Source organism: Antechinus flavipes, chromosome 2 (assembly GCF_016432865.1).
Source record: "Antechinus flavipes isolate AdamAnt ecotype Samford, QLD, Australia chromosome 2, AdamAnt_v2, whole genome shotgun sequence".
Lineage (NCBI taxonomy): Eukaryota > Metazoa > Chordata > Mammalia > Dasyuromorphia > Dasyuridae > Antechinus > Antechinus flavipes.
This window is the reverse complement of record NC_067399.1, coordinates 66,028,021-66,042,536: the sequence shown is the minus strand read 5'-3', so window position 1 is coordinate 66,042,536 and position 14,516 is coordinate 66,028,021.

Sequence of the window (14,516 nt, the reverse complement as noted above, 5' to 3'; positions counted from 1 at the left end):
TATATGGTGACATCTCAACTTGTGTATGAACTGGATTTAAGAGAGGCAAAATTGTGCAAAGTCATCAGCCTCATTTCTTTCAGAATTATTGAAGTCCAGTGGCAAGGCAAAAATCAACAAGTTTGGCAGTGATTTAGGTTCCAGTGTATATATATATATATATTTTTTAATTTTCAATGTCTGATCAGTCTCTTTATTCCATCTTCACACCCTGTTTTAAAACAAATTGTTCTCATCTGCCTAAATTGCTGGGGGACTTCTTCATATTCTTAGAGTAGACATGCTCCTATCTCACTGATGGGTCTATGTCCTGTTTATTATCCTCAACACAGTTTTTCCCATCTGTCTATACAACACCATGGCTGCTTGTGCATGCTAGAGCTTTATGGAGCCACAAGTGAAAGTTGATTGACAGGAGAAGGACACCAATGTGAATGACCAGTTCTTTAAATCATGGCTGCACTTAACACCAGAGTCTCTAGTCCTTCCTGAAAATCCTAGAGACCCCAGACAGACATAGATATAGAGAGATAAAGATTATATATATATATATATATATACAAACATTATATATATAAACATAGTATACATGTATGTGTATATATAAATATAGTATATATGTCTGTATATATAAACATAGTATACGTGTGTGTATGTATATATATATATAAACATAGTATATATGTCTGTGTGTATATATATATGTATATATATATATATACATATACTTGCATACACACATAATTTATTTAGACATAGATATCTATCTAAATATATTTAATCATGAAGGACACATGTGAGTAACAAATAAATTGCAAACACATATGTGACTCACTAGCCAATTAAATATTTCTACCACTTAATATGTATTAGGGACTAAACCCACTATGGTGTGGATGTCTCAGAAACAGCCAGAATTCTTCTCAAAGCAGCATTAGTATGTTTCATCAAAGATTTATTTGAAATTGAATCACATTAAGGAAAATAACAAAAGCAGAGATGAAAGATACAAAATTGTAAGAGTGACCTCTAGTGTCTACAGAACTGATTAAATCTTCTAGATCTAAATTCATTGTCTTTAGAAATATGAATATGATGAGAGAGAGAGAAAGAGAGAGACAGAAAGAGTGAAAGAGAGAGAAAGAGACTGCAAATAGTCCCTATAACTTTAGTTACTCCTACATTTCAAGATCCTTTTATGAAAGGGAGAAATCATTGTAATTATGATAAATCATGCATTCAAGGTGTTCATTTCTGGCCTCTTGATGAATCCTAGATATATTATATTGAATTTCCAGATCAGAATACATTTCTAAAGTGGTATATTCTAAATGTTAAGAAATATTTGCTATGAAAAAGTATTTTGTACAATCAAGTCATCTTAACATAAACTGCAATCTTCTCTAACTTTGGTTTAAAGTCTAATGAATGCATCATCCTTCTTCTCAGTGAACTCAATGCATCATTGCCTCCCTTTACTTTACCTCCTACAGATTGTCCTTTGCTCATTCCAACTTTCTTCCTAATTCTCAACTTTTTATGCTCTGGTTCTTTATATAATAGTTTCAAACATTCTGAGATTTCTATCTTTAAAAACAAAAGAAAAAATAAACTTCACTTGATGTAATAAAAACAATCATAACATTAAAATCTGTCATTTAGAAATCACTTTAAGATTTGCAAAACACTTTGAATATTTTAATTCAATTGAAACTCAACAACACTCAACCTTAGTTTTTTCATCTCCTATTTCTCATTGACAAACTTCCAGAGAAAAGAGCATAAATTCATTTTCATCCACTTTTTTATAGCCCATTCACTTCTCACCTATTGATATAATTGCTTTTTGTCTCTTGCCTAAAGTGCTCTTTTCAAATTCACTAATGATCTCTTTTTTTTTTTTTTTTTGTCTTTTTTCAGTCTTGACCCAGGTTGAGTTCTCTGTAGTAACACTTTCCATTTGAATGCTCTTTCCTCCTGAGTGAGAGTTAATGATAGTTATATGTCTTAAGTACTTATCCTTCCTCTCTGACCAGTCTTTCCTGGTCTCCTTTGAAGGTTCACAATTCGTGTATCCATGCATTGTAACACTATGAAAAAGACTATACATTATATATTCCATCCTGTGTTCTTTAGTTTTTCTCATTATACTCTTAATTGATGATCCCTAAATTTAGCCATTATCTTTATGGAGAAAATTATCAGATCAGTATTCTTGGTTGGTTGTTCTTCATTCTTGAAGAAAACCAAAATGACATCACTTTGTTAGAATCAAGTAAATGTGTCTGAATGTGACTTATCAGACCAATATGACCTCAGTATGCTCTGTCACAGGTCAGACACAAGCCATGTGAACATTTGGGGTAGATTCTCTGACTTTAGCATTTTGAATTTTTTCTAAGCTAGTTCCATTTTGCTTTGCTCACAAAGCACAGCACCTTCTCTGATGGGGGCTTGCCATATTGGTCAATACTTTGCCAGTGCCTGCTTTGACATACAATCTATTTTAAAGTTGTTAAGAGAAACCTTGAGAGTGTCCTTGTATTGCTTTTATGACCACCTTCTGAGCACTTGCCCAGTGTGAGTTCTCTATAAAATAACCTCTTTGGCAAATGTACATTTGCCATTTGAACAATGTGGTCAGCCCAATGGAACTGCATAATGCTTCAGATCAGTATATGTGGCTCTTATCTTCCTTTGAACTCTAGTCACATATCATGAACTGTCTTCCAAAAATTCCTTTCTGAATGAACAATAGATATCTCAATGTGAACATGTAAAAAGAATACCCCTAAAGCACAACTATATTTGAATTTATTTATTTCTGTCAAGGGTACAGCCATTCTTTTATTCATTTGTATTTACATTATAATTTAGGAGGAGGAAATCTCCTTACTTCACTCTCACTTATATTTCATCTTCTGTCAATTGACAAATCTTGTAAAAATATATCTCATCATCTGTTTGTCATAGTGTCTTCTTCAATACTACTGACATAACAGTTGATTTGGCATCTCATTTTCTTAAGTTTCCTCATGCAAAAGATAAAACAACATGGCAGTACTGTCTCTAAGTGAAATGTTTCCTACTTTTAGGGGAAATATTCTGTGTGGGTGGAGATTTTTTGTAATATAGGTAAACCAGCTATTCCACCTAGAGGTAGTTCCCATTTTGAGAATATGGATGTAATTGTTATTTAACAACATTGCCCTTGGGCTGTTCTTCCCCATGACTTAACCTTTTGTCAACACCTCTATTGCTCTTCACCAAAAACAGATTGGCTTCCAAACAAGAAGAGTGGAGAAATTAACTTGTCTGTAGTACTTGTCTCTTAATCATTCAATCTCTTTCTTGCCAGTGATGCTTATTTAGCTGCTTTTACCATCTGATTTTGACCTGACCTCATTAATCAAAAAAAACAAAACAAAACAAAACAAAACTGTTCATTTCACCATAGGATTAAGTCACTTCACTTTCAGAACAGAAATTTCCTTACAGCAGGGTCCTATGCTATGGTCATTGATGAGTCATTGGCTTGGACTACCATATAATGTTGCTTCACAACTATATGCTTCTTTAAGTCCTACTTTACTTCATTCTTCAAATGCTGCTGCCTTTTTGGCAACATCTTTATTCCCTAAACTGTGTCCCCTTCTCTCAGTTTTTTCTTCCTGACTTTTCATCTCTCCTGTGGTCTTTTTCAATAAAGTGAGAGTAGGAACTTTATTCTTTGCCTAAGAATAATGTGGGGATAGGCAGAGGAATCATTAGAAAATTATCAAGGCAACTTATAAAAGATGGGATTCCAGAATTTGAAGTATATGGCTTTGTGACAACTTGTTGAAGTGGATTTCCTGTGGTGGGAGAATGAATTGAAGTTAGGAGATACTAAAAAGAGGCAGATTCACCAGTAGACCATTGTACCTGTCCAGGTACAAGGAGATGAGGACCTTTACATGGAGGGTGGCAGAGTCAGAGGAAAGAAGGGAGTGTATTTGAGAGAAGTTGTAAGGACAAAATGAACAGGCTTGGTAACAGGATTGTATATGAGGGGGAGCATAGAAAACAAAGATAAAGAAAGATGATACATAGTTTTGAGCCCAGGGGATAGGGAGAATGGTTTTAAGTTCATTAATAAAAGGGAATGTGTGTGGGAAGAAAGGTTTAGGAAGATAGATAATGAATCATGTTTTGCATTTCTTTGAGATGTCTAAAAGACAGGTAAAATTTTGACATTAGAAGAGCAAGTCAAGTCAAGTCAATGAACTTCTAAAAAGCACCTACTGTGTGCAGAAGTGATATATAAGGGGATGGAGTTCCAGACCTGGAGTCAGGAACACATGAATTCAAATCCAGTCTCATATATTTACTAGCTGTATGACTCAGGGGAAATCGCCTAACCTTATTTTCCTCATTTTCTTTATCCTCTATCTACTAGAGGAGTAAGTGGCAAACCTCTCCAGTGTTTTTGCCAAGAAAACCCCAAAAATGTCTTCACAAAGAATCAGATACAGTTGAAATGACTGAACAACAAAACAATAATTGACAAGCACTGTGGTAAGGACTGAAGAAGCAAATAAGAAAAAAAGATAGATGTTTCCCACAAGGAGTTTATAATCCAATGGGGGATGAAAAGAAAGCCAAACACAGATGAATTATCTGTGGAAGAGAAGAGATCAGGAGATACAGTGGATCTATCTTGTTTGGTGGATTTCAAGTCAAGCAAATATGCAGACAGAAAATGGAGTGAGTGTGGGTCCACAAAGAAGAATGTGAACACTGGGATTGCAGGAGACCAAGGGACTTAGTCACAGTAGAAGGGTCAAGAGAAACACCAATACTTATACCAATAGGGGAACAAGGCAAAAATAAATGCAGACCAGGTGAGTAGTGATCCTACCTCTCCCTAGATCTATCGCTTTGGTAGCACCAAATGTTTGCAGATTCCTCAGAACTAGCTCTGAAAAAAAGCACCATATGAAGCTTGGGACAGTACCTCTTCATCCTTAGATGAGCAAAATCCATCTCATCAGGTGACACAGAGGTGAAGAAGGAGATTTTGGAGAAAGTTATCTGTATGAATGGGATTAGAAAGAGAGAATTCACAGTAAATAGCCTCAAATTTTTCAGTAACATAAAAAATAAGGTTAAGAAAAAGCCATATGAGTTTCAAAGAAGAAAGTAGATTAAGATAAATTACTGAGTTATGAAGGTAAGGAGACAATCTGGAAGTGGCCTTGGGAAGCAAATATTTCAACTCCCTGGCTTTGAAAAATCAGATGATAAGAATGAGTGAAAATGAAGGCAATACTGAAAAGGATTTGCATTGTATATGGGATCCAATATAATAATAGATAAGATAAGAAAGACATGGGAGAGGAAAAAATTTAAAAATAAGAGAAGTCTGTTGCCTACAAAAAACCCCAAGTATTTCAGAAAATACTATGAACACTTTGAGTAAAAAATAAATTTCTATAACTTTCCTATATTTATCTCCAAACAACCATAAAATAATGTCCCCAAACAAATCCTGGAACAGCAGAAGCATCAGAAAGAGGAAGTGAAACAATCTTTGAGTCCAAGAAACACTAAGATCAATAAGAAAGGTCTGTCTCACTCAAGCTAAAGAGGAAGTATATCCTGAGTCCCAGTGTTCTGGAGCAGACAAACACCAGCATCAGGAACCCCCCATTCCCATACCCTCATATATCTCAGCATTGGTAGAGACTGGTCAGACTCTAGCTCTGACACTCTGGTCAAACATCCACCAGAATGCCATATGCTTAAATTTGTCTGTAATCTGAGGCAATGACCTTTCCATCTTGGAACCAGAGTTCAAATTTAAAAGAAAGAAGGGAAAAAAAGGACAAAAAATTAATGAGCAAACAACAACAACAACAGAAAAAATCTGATCATAGAAAGTTATTGTTTAACAGCAATACCCACATCTATGGTCAAAAGCCCAAAGGAAAATGGGAAGTTGTCTGAAGCCCAGAAAGAACTCATGGAAGATATATTGTAATAATATTGTACAAGAAGAAATAACTATATTTCAGAAAAAACCTGGAAAGACTTTTATGAACTGATGCAAAACTACTATAGCAGAACCAGGAAAACAGTGTATGTTGTCAACAACTTTGTATGAGGATCAGCTATGAATAATAACTCTTCTTAGCAATATAATGATCCAAGGACAAGCAAAAGGACTCAAGAAGAAAGATGTTATATATATGCAGACAATGAACTAATAGACTCTGAATACAGATGGATGCATATTTTTCACTTACTTCATTCTTTTTTTGCTTCCTTCCCTTTTTTCCCTATTTTCTTCCTTTTGATCTGTTTCTTCTTTCACAACTGTGACTAAAATGAAATATTTACTATGTGATAGAAGATATATAACATCTATCAAATTGCCTATCTTTTTCAAAAGAGTTAAGGGGAGGGAGATAAATAGAAGAAAATTGGAACTCAAAATGATGTAAAAAAGAGTGCTTGGGGCAGCAAGGTGGAACAATGGATAGAGCATCAGCTCTGGAGTCAGGAGGCACTGACTTCAAATTCAAGCACACACCACTGACATTTACTATATGATGCTGGACAAGTCAATTAATTCCTAATGCCTCTCCTAAAAGAAAGAAAAATGCTATAAATGTCTTGACATATAATTGTGAAAAATAATTAAAAAAAAAAAAAAGAAAGCACAGTCAAATAGGAGAGTAATGTTTGGTTAAAATTTTGGGTTGGGAAGGCTAAGCTGAAATAAATTCTTAGAGAACTTAGATCTGAAAGATTCAGGGCATCTTCTGAATGTGAATATAAAATTATAATATCTATGCATGCATAAGGATGTATATGTACCTATAATATATAAGTATGTGCTCATATATTTGTATGTGAACATATATATATATATATATATATATATATATATATATATATACACATTTATTATGACCATCTTGAGTTTAAATGGGCCATTAAAGACGGTTCAACATCAGGAAGAAAATAAAATCATTTATTTAATATCTCTAGTAAGGTAGCAGAATTCACAATAAACACACAAAATTATCTACACTTCAACATAGTAATAATAGAAAATAAGTGGAAATGATAGAAAGCAATACTCAGTTCAAAATATATAAAATAACTGACAATTTACCAGACACAATTGTGATAAATCTTACTAAAATAAGAGTAGGAGAGGATCAAAATTGTAACATTAACTCTAAATTAGTTGTGCTCCTTTCTTTCTGAACAGCAACAAGAAACGGGAGGATGGAGCATAAAAAGTGGTTTGGATTATGTGTTACAGGGTTTCAATATCATTGGGATATAAAGGGTATGACCAGGTGGGAATATGATTATCTCTGAGTGAAAGAGTCTCTTTTTCCTCCCCTTCTCATTTTCTTTTTTGAAACCACAGGATCACTTTTCAGTGTCAAAGTGCCAGGAGAATGTTAGACTTCTCTTGATGTCTTACCATTGCAACTCTAGGGCCAGCAGTATCTCCTATCTTCTCATTTGAATCCTAGGATTCAATTTGAATTTAGGATTCAATGGTTTTGAAAGTCACTACACAATTGGAAGTCAACAACAGGCTGGAACCAAAACTTTTAGTTATTAGCTGGAATGATATTGTGTGTATGTGTATTTATATATGAGTATGTATATGTATAGATGTATATATGTAAGTATAAATAGATGTTTGATATAAGTGACAGACAAATCAATAAATTTAACCTTTGTCCTTCATTTTATGGAGAGGACACATAACATCATGGTTGATATCTTGACTATTGAATTGGATTTAAATGAGGCAGATTTGAACAAAGCTGTTAACGTTGTACTTTCTTCCTGAGTTACTGGATTTTAGTGGTCAAAAAAGTCAAGATGGCTGGCCATGGCCAAGGATGCAGTGGATGATAATGACATCTTTGATACATGACCATATTCTAACACTCCATAGCCTCTCTTTCAACTGGCTTCATTATTGATGAGGGGAAAATTGTTGTCTTCCTCCCAATCTGTCAGGGAGAGATACTTCACATGCTTGAGGTAGACACTCTCTTAAGTGTTTGAAGTCTATCAGTTGTCCTTAACTGGTTTAGCCCATCTGCTGAAATGATTTCTAGGATGTGGGACACATGCTACAGCTTGTTGGAACCACAGATGAGAGTTAGATGAATCAAGTATACACCAAAGGTAGATGAGCAGCCTTGGAAAGTGCAAAGCAAATCCTCTCATCAGAGGTGCAAGTCTTCCTAAACACGCCTTACACTTTGATAGCTAGATAGGTAGATATGCTAAACAGAGGATGTATTTGCTTTATCATCTAAACATTGGGGAACCATTGGAACATCTTGAACAGAGGGGTGCTATGATCAGATCTGTGTTTTAGGAAAAATAAATAATGCAACACTGTGGGGGCTGGATTTGTAAGGAAAAGTTAGAGATTAAGAAATGGAATGCTCTAACATTGCTGTAATTTATACAAAGGGTCACAATAATATTGACATTCTGAGTGGACAGAATGGATCAGATAAAAACAATATTTTAGAAGCAGAATCCATTGAAAACCAATTAGAAATATGGAAGAGCAAGTGAGACTAATGAATGTCTGATGCCACACTTGTTTGAAAATTTTGGTGATTGGAAGGCTGGCAATAAACAGAAATAAGCATGATGGAAATAAAGGAGGTATTTGTGGGGTTAATTTGCATTGAACAGGTTGATTTTGAGATGATATTGTGACATTTAGTTACAAATATTCAAATGTATAGTTATTGATATGGATCTAGTTCTGAGAAGAGACAGTGGGCTTGGAAATAGAATTTTAGGATTCATGTAGGAGTAACGTTTGAAATCCTCATCAAGAACAAGTGTGTGGAGAAAAAAAGAACAATAAATACGAGTCCCCTCTGTTCACAACAAGCTCTACTGGTACATCTGACTAGAGGGAGTATGACATTGATAGTGCTACATGTTTTATTTATTTATTTATTTTTAAGTTTCTGTCTCAGTTTGCACAAATACAAAATAAGCATAATAACATTTGTCTAAGAGATTGTGTGTAGGAAGTGTGTGGATATATGGATGTGGATATAAATACATACCTCCATAGTCCACATATAAATACAATACACATATGCATATACATACATGAATGCATACTTTATTTTCTGTGTTCTGTTGAAATTAAACTTGTAAAAATACCTTATACTTTTCCATATCTGTGTTTTTCTCTCTTTCTTAGTATTAGTCTCTTTCCTTACTTTCTGTCTGTTAAATTATAGCCTTTCCTTTAAAGTTAAATGTCAATGTTACCTTCTTTATAAAGTTCATTTATTTTCCCTGAAGATGATTTTCCTCTCCTCTTAGTATTTGTAAACATTTGTAATCTGTAAATACTGAAAATTATTAATTGAATCTTTCTAGTGTATCTATACATGGATATATGTTTATATATGTACATTTTGTGCATAAACATACACACATACATATAATTATATTGCTTTTTGGCTGTATCATCCCTTCTCTATATTGAGCTTCATAAGGATAGGGCTCATATCTTATCACAACTTTGTCATTTCTGCAAGCACTGAATCTAGAATTCAGTAGAAAGAATTATATCTTTTTTTCCAAGGATGATATTGGCAATAAGTGGAGAAGCCAGGCAACAAGATAGGTGTCTGAAAGCCAGCTCCACAACTCTTCCTCTATGTCTCTGTTTTCCTCTCTTTCTTCCTCTCTCTTCTTTCTTTGCTTTTCCTCTCCTGCATTCTCCTCTCTTCTCCTTTCCGTTCCTCCCTTTTTTCCTTCCCTCCCAACTCATATTAGAGATTTTTTCAGGTACAAAGGATATATAATTACGTCTTACCAACACAGAGATCGAGCAATGGCAACATAGCCTGATAAACATGCTAAAATAAAAGTAAGAAAAGATCAAAATTATGGTATCAGCTCTAAATTTGTTGTGGCCTTTTCTATCTAAAGTATTCATGGAAAATATAAAATTTTGAATAGGTCCTCGAAAGATGGACAGAAATCGGATGGTAATAGTTGAAACTGAGGGTGGAAGTTATTTAGAGGATCTGATTAGTCTATTTCAAACATTTCATTTTAAAGCTGAAAAAGTAGACCAGAATCTCTAAATAATTTCACCAATGTTGCATGGCTGATGTTTAATACAAAGTATGTCAACTCAAAATTCAATTATTTTCAACCACACTATGTCACTTAATTTCTGGAAGATGGAACAGTGTAAATACAAATATGAAGGTGGGAAACAATGCAATCTAGTTGTAGAATACTTCTTGATTGGTATGTAACATGCATGAAGGAAATCAGTGAAAAAACAATCTGGGGTTTTAAATATAGAATAGATTTTGTAATGTGTTGATAGCCAGGTAAAGAATCTTGAATTCATTCAGTAAATAGTGAATTAAAATAAGTTTTGTTCATGGTATTGCTTTGCGGAGAATATTTCTAGTATTTGTCCAATATTCACTGAATCTTGGATAATCTCCAGTCAACCTAATTTTTATCTTGCCAGTGTACTTCAATGACTCTGAAGGAGAAAGTGAGAGTGACAACTTCATGCAACTTTCTCCCAATTAAATTCAATTAAAGAGCAAGTCAAGAAATCCCCCTATAATATTTTTGGTCCTCTTCAAAAGCAAAGAATGAATAACAGCAATTTGTCATCCAAGTACACAATGGATTTGGGAACTCTACTTATATGGCTATTGTAAATTTCCAATGGAATATTAATGAAAACCTGGATCTGGTGATATCACAAAGAGACAGGATGGTCCCACCTGGCAGTTAGAAAAATGGGAGAACTGTAATTTCTAGCTTTATGGAAAACCCACTAGTCAGGGTACACCTGTTTGATCTTAGTGATGTATGGCTTTGTTCCGACCATCCTGAGACATACGCCTATTGATTTTCTGTAGTGATTTTAATACTTTCTAAGTTTTTTATAAAAAGGAAAATGAAACAGGAATGGCATCTTATCATTCAATCTGACAGACAGAATAGTCAAACAAAGGTTTTTCTGTTAATAGCATGAAATATTACCCTTTGTAAAACTCCTTTTTCTCTCCCTAGTCTGCTTAAAGTTCATTTGCCAGCAGCAGAAGAAATGAGCATGTGTTAGTTTTCAAAGTGGTTCAGAATCTAGCTCTTCTAGAAAATGACATTGAGGAAAAAAGGAAATTGAATGAGAGAAGTTAAGCATATTGATAATAAAGAGTAGTGAAGAAGAATTGTAAATAGGTAAGCCAATTAAACTCAATTTTATCACTCTTTAATAAAGCCCTGTTCTAAGTGAAGGGACTTAAGATCGCAGACATCAGTGGACTGTTAAGCTCCTTAAGGTCAGGTCCCATATCCCAGTTCACATCTATAATGTCAATATTTTTTATGTACTTTTCAAAATTTTCATTTATTTATTTATCTTATTTTATTTTATTTTATTTTTGTTGTAGAAATATTTTGGACTCATCACTGACAGTATCAAAGGATTTGGCTTGATCTACAATATTGTTCACAGATCTCTGTTCTAATGCTCGAATTTTCCTTGAGTTATCAGAGAGTAAATATCATATCAAATTTTCCTTGGCCCCTTCTGAAACCACAGTAGATCTCAGGTAGATGACCTTTTCCTAGGTGTAGAGTTAGCTTATTACGCAAGATTCTTGCAAGAATCTTGTTAGCAAGGACTAAGAAAGATTGTCATTGGACAATCTATTGTCTTTATCTTCACAAAGATAGACAATGGAGGCATCCTTGCACTCTTGGAGTGCAAGTCCCTCTTGCCATATAATTTGGAAATTTCAGTCAGCTTTTGTATGAGCAATGGATCCCCCACTTTATAAATTTCAGCTGCAATAGAATCAGCACAGAGTGCTTTACCTTGCAAATGTAGCCTAATGATATTCAAAACTTCTTCAGTGGGAACTTCAGCTAGAGCATGTTTGATTTCAACTTGAGGTAAATGGTCAATAGTTTCAGCACTGACTGATAGTGAGTTGTCACAAACACCATGGACATGTTCAGTCCATCCCTCTAGGATCATATCCTTATCACTAATCAGTGTGGAACCATCAGCACTGAGAAATTGAGATGCAGCAGAGGTCTTTGACTCATACAAAGCCTTCAGTGCCACCTAAAAATGCTTTGGATTGTTGCTATCAGCATAAAACTGAATTTTATCTGCCTTTTTACTGAGCTAAGAATCTAAGTTTTTATTGTATTTTGCTTTTGATGGAATTGAACTTTACTTTCTTATAAATGGATGAACTATGCTGCTGGTACACCCTGTGGAGTTCTTGTTTTTTCTTTTAACAGCTTCGGAATTTCACCTTAATTTTCATCAAACCAGTTTTCATGATTGTGAGTGTTCTGACATATATGAGCTAATGCAGTACTCTACAGCAAATATCTGACAGCACTCCCCTCCCTTTTTGATCCATTGTTGCAATTGTGTACTGGATCACCTTACCTTCCAAGTTGGCAACTTTCCCTCTCAGAGAAGCACTTTAATCTGTTAACAATAATTCTTCTACTAGTCTTTCTGCCTTGGGGCTACCACTTTTGTTAATTATGAATATTCAGATTGGAGAGGATGCATCTGTGATCAGTCCATCACTCTGCACCACACTTTGCCTCGTTGGTCTCTCTCACATCTTGTCTGTTACTTTTTCATACAATCAATCACATAGTCTATTAAATGTCAATGTTTGCTACAAGGGTGTGTCCATGAAGTTTTATTTTGTTTAGGTAAATGGAAAAAAGTGGTGGTGATGAGAAGGTCATGACATGCACAAGTTTTCAGTAGGAGTGACCATCACTGTTGCTGTTTCCCAAAGTCACACAGAATTATAAGCTTGCCCTCTTTTGGCACAGTGATGGTAAGAGTCTCTAGGTCTTCATAATTTTTTGTTTTCATCATGGTGGGAGCATGGGCACTGATGATGGCAGCATATCATTTTCCTGCCGGTGGCAATTGCATTGTCATGAACCTCTCATACACTCCTTTTGAAAAGCATGTGAGATTGTTTACAAGATTCGTTTTGATCACAAAACCTATACCACATTCATGGTGCTCCCTTTTACTGTGGCCACTCCAGAAAAACACGTATCCAGCTCCTATTTCAGTAAGCTACCCTTGATGTGCCAGCCTTGTTTCACTTAGGGCTTTGATTATATTTGATTACTTGTTGAGTTCTCTCATAACAAGAACTATTCTTTCAGTTCCATTAGATTTTGTGTTGTCTATAAGCGTAAGCACATTCCATGTACCAATAGTGAATGTAATCAGCTTTTCAGAAGTTTTTGCACATCTTCTAGAGTGTCTAACGCAGAATGGGATACCCATCCATGGTAATCAGGCCAGTGAGCAGAAAACTTTTAGGGACCCTTTTCTAACCCCTTCCTCATATATGGAGGTGAGCAGTGGGATCCTTAAAAGTCTGCTTAGACACCCAGGTTGCTGCCAAATCTCACTGCTGATTCCAGTGAGAAGATGGCCCTATGTCTTGGGCTGCCTGTGTGCAAGGTTGTGACTACATCTCCCATTTATCCATGCCTATTACTTTGTTACTTACCTATTACCACAGGACTTTGAGATAGGTGGAAATGATAAAATTGTAACATTAATATAAAAGTTCATTCAAAATCCCTAATAAGCTAAATCAATTCTGAGGTCTTCCTTTACACTCACTAAACTATCAAAGATAACATAAGATGAGAAATGTCTGCAGAAAGACATAAAAAATAATATATGGTTGGTAGAGTGAAGATTCACTCAGCCATTCTGGAAAGCAAATATGAATTATACTTTTTGATAAAAGTTTCTAAAAAATCCAAATTTTATATTTCTCTATTCAACAAAAACTTAAAGAAGATAAAAAGGTATTTTCTTTTGCCCTATATACTTAAGACTATCAGAATTTTGTTTTCTAAGCACAAATACAAAAGAAATGAAATATTTGTTACCTAAACTAATCACCACAATAAATATGAAGGTAAATTAACATTCTGGAATAAAAGGATCATAGTTTGCAGAATCATGATCTAGAAGGAACAAAAATATATGAAAAACTCTGAAAAAAAAAAAGATGTATAAACATGAACATGTAAAGGAAGTAATTTTAAAAATCTATATAGAGTGAATATAGAAATATAAACTGTTAAGAGAATAAATAAAACAAAATAATTTAATGAGAAAGACAAAACTTTGGAGAAGAATTGAGAAAATGAACTTTTCTGTTTTCTTTGAAAAGAGGTAGGAATATGTAGTTATGGAATATAACATGATCTCAGACAGGGTGATTGTATATGCTTTTTAACTTAAAAATCTTTCTTATAAGATATATTTTGTGTAAAAGTGGAAGAGTAAGGCATGATAAAATAGTTGTGATGTAAAAAAATGAAAATTAAATGTATCATGCAGACTTGTTTTTTTCTTAAATATACCTTTTCTGAACATAATCTGGCTATTCTAGAAA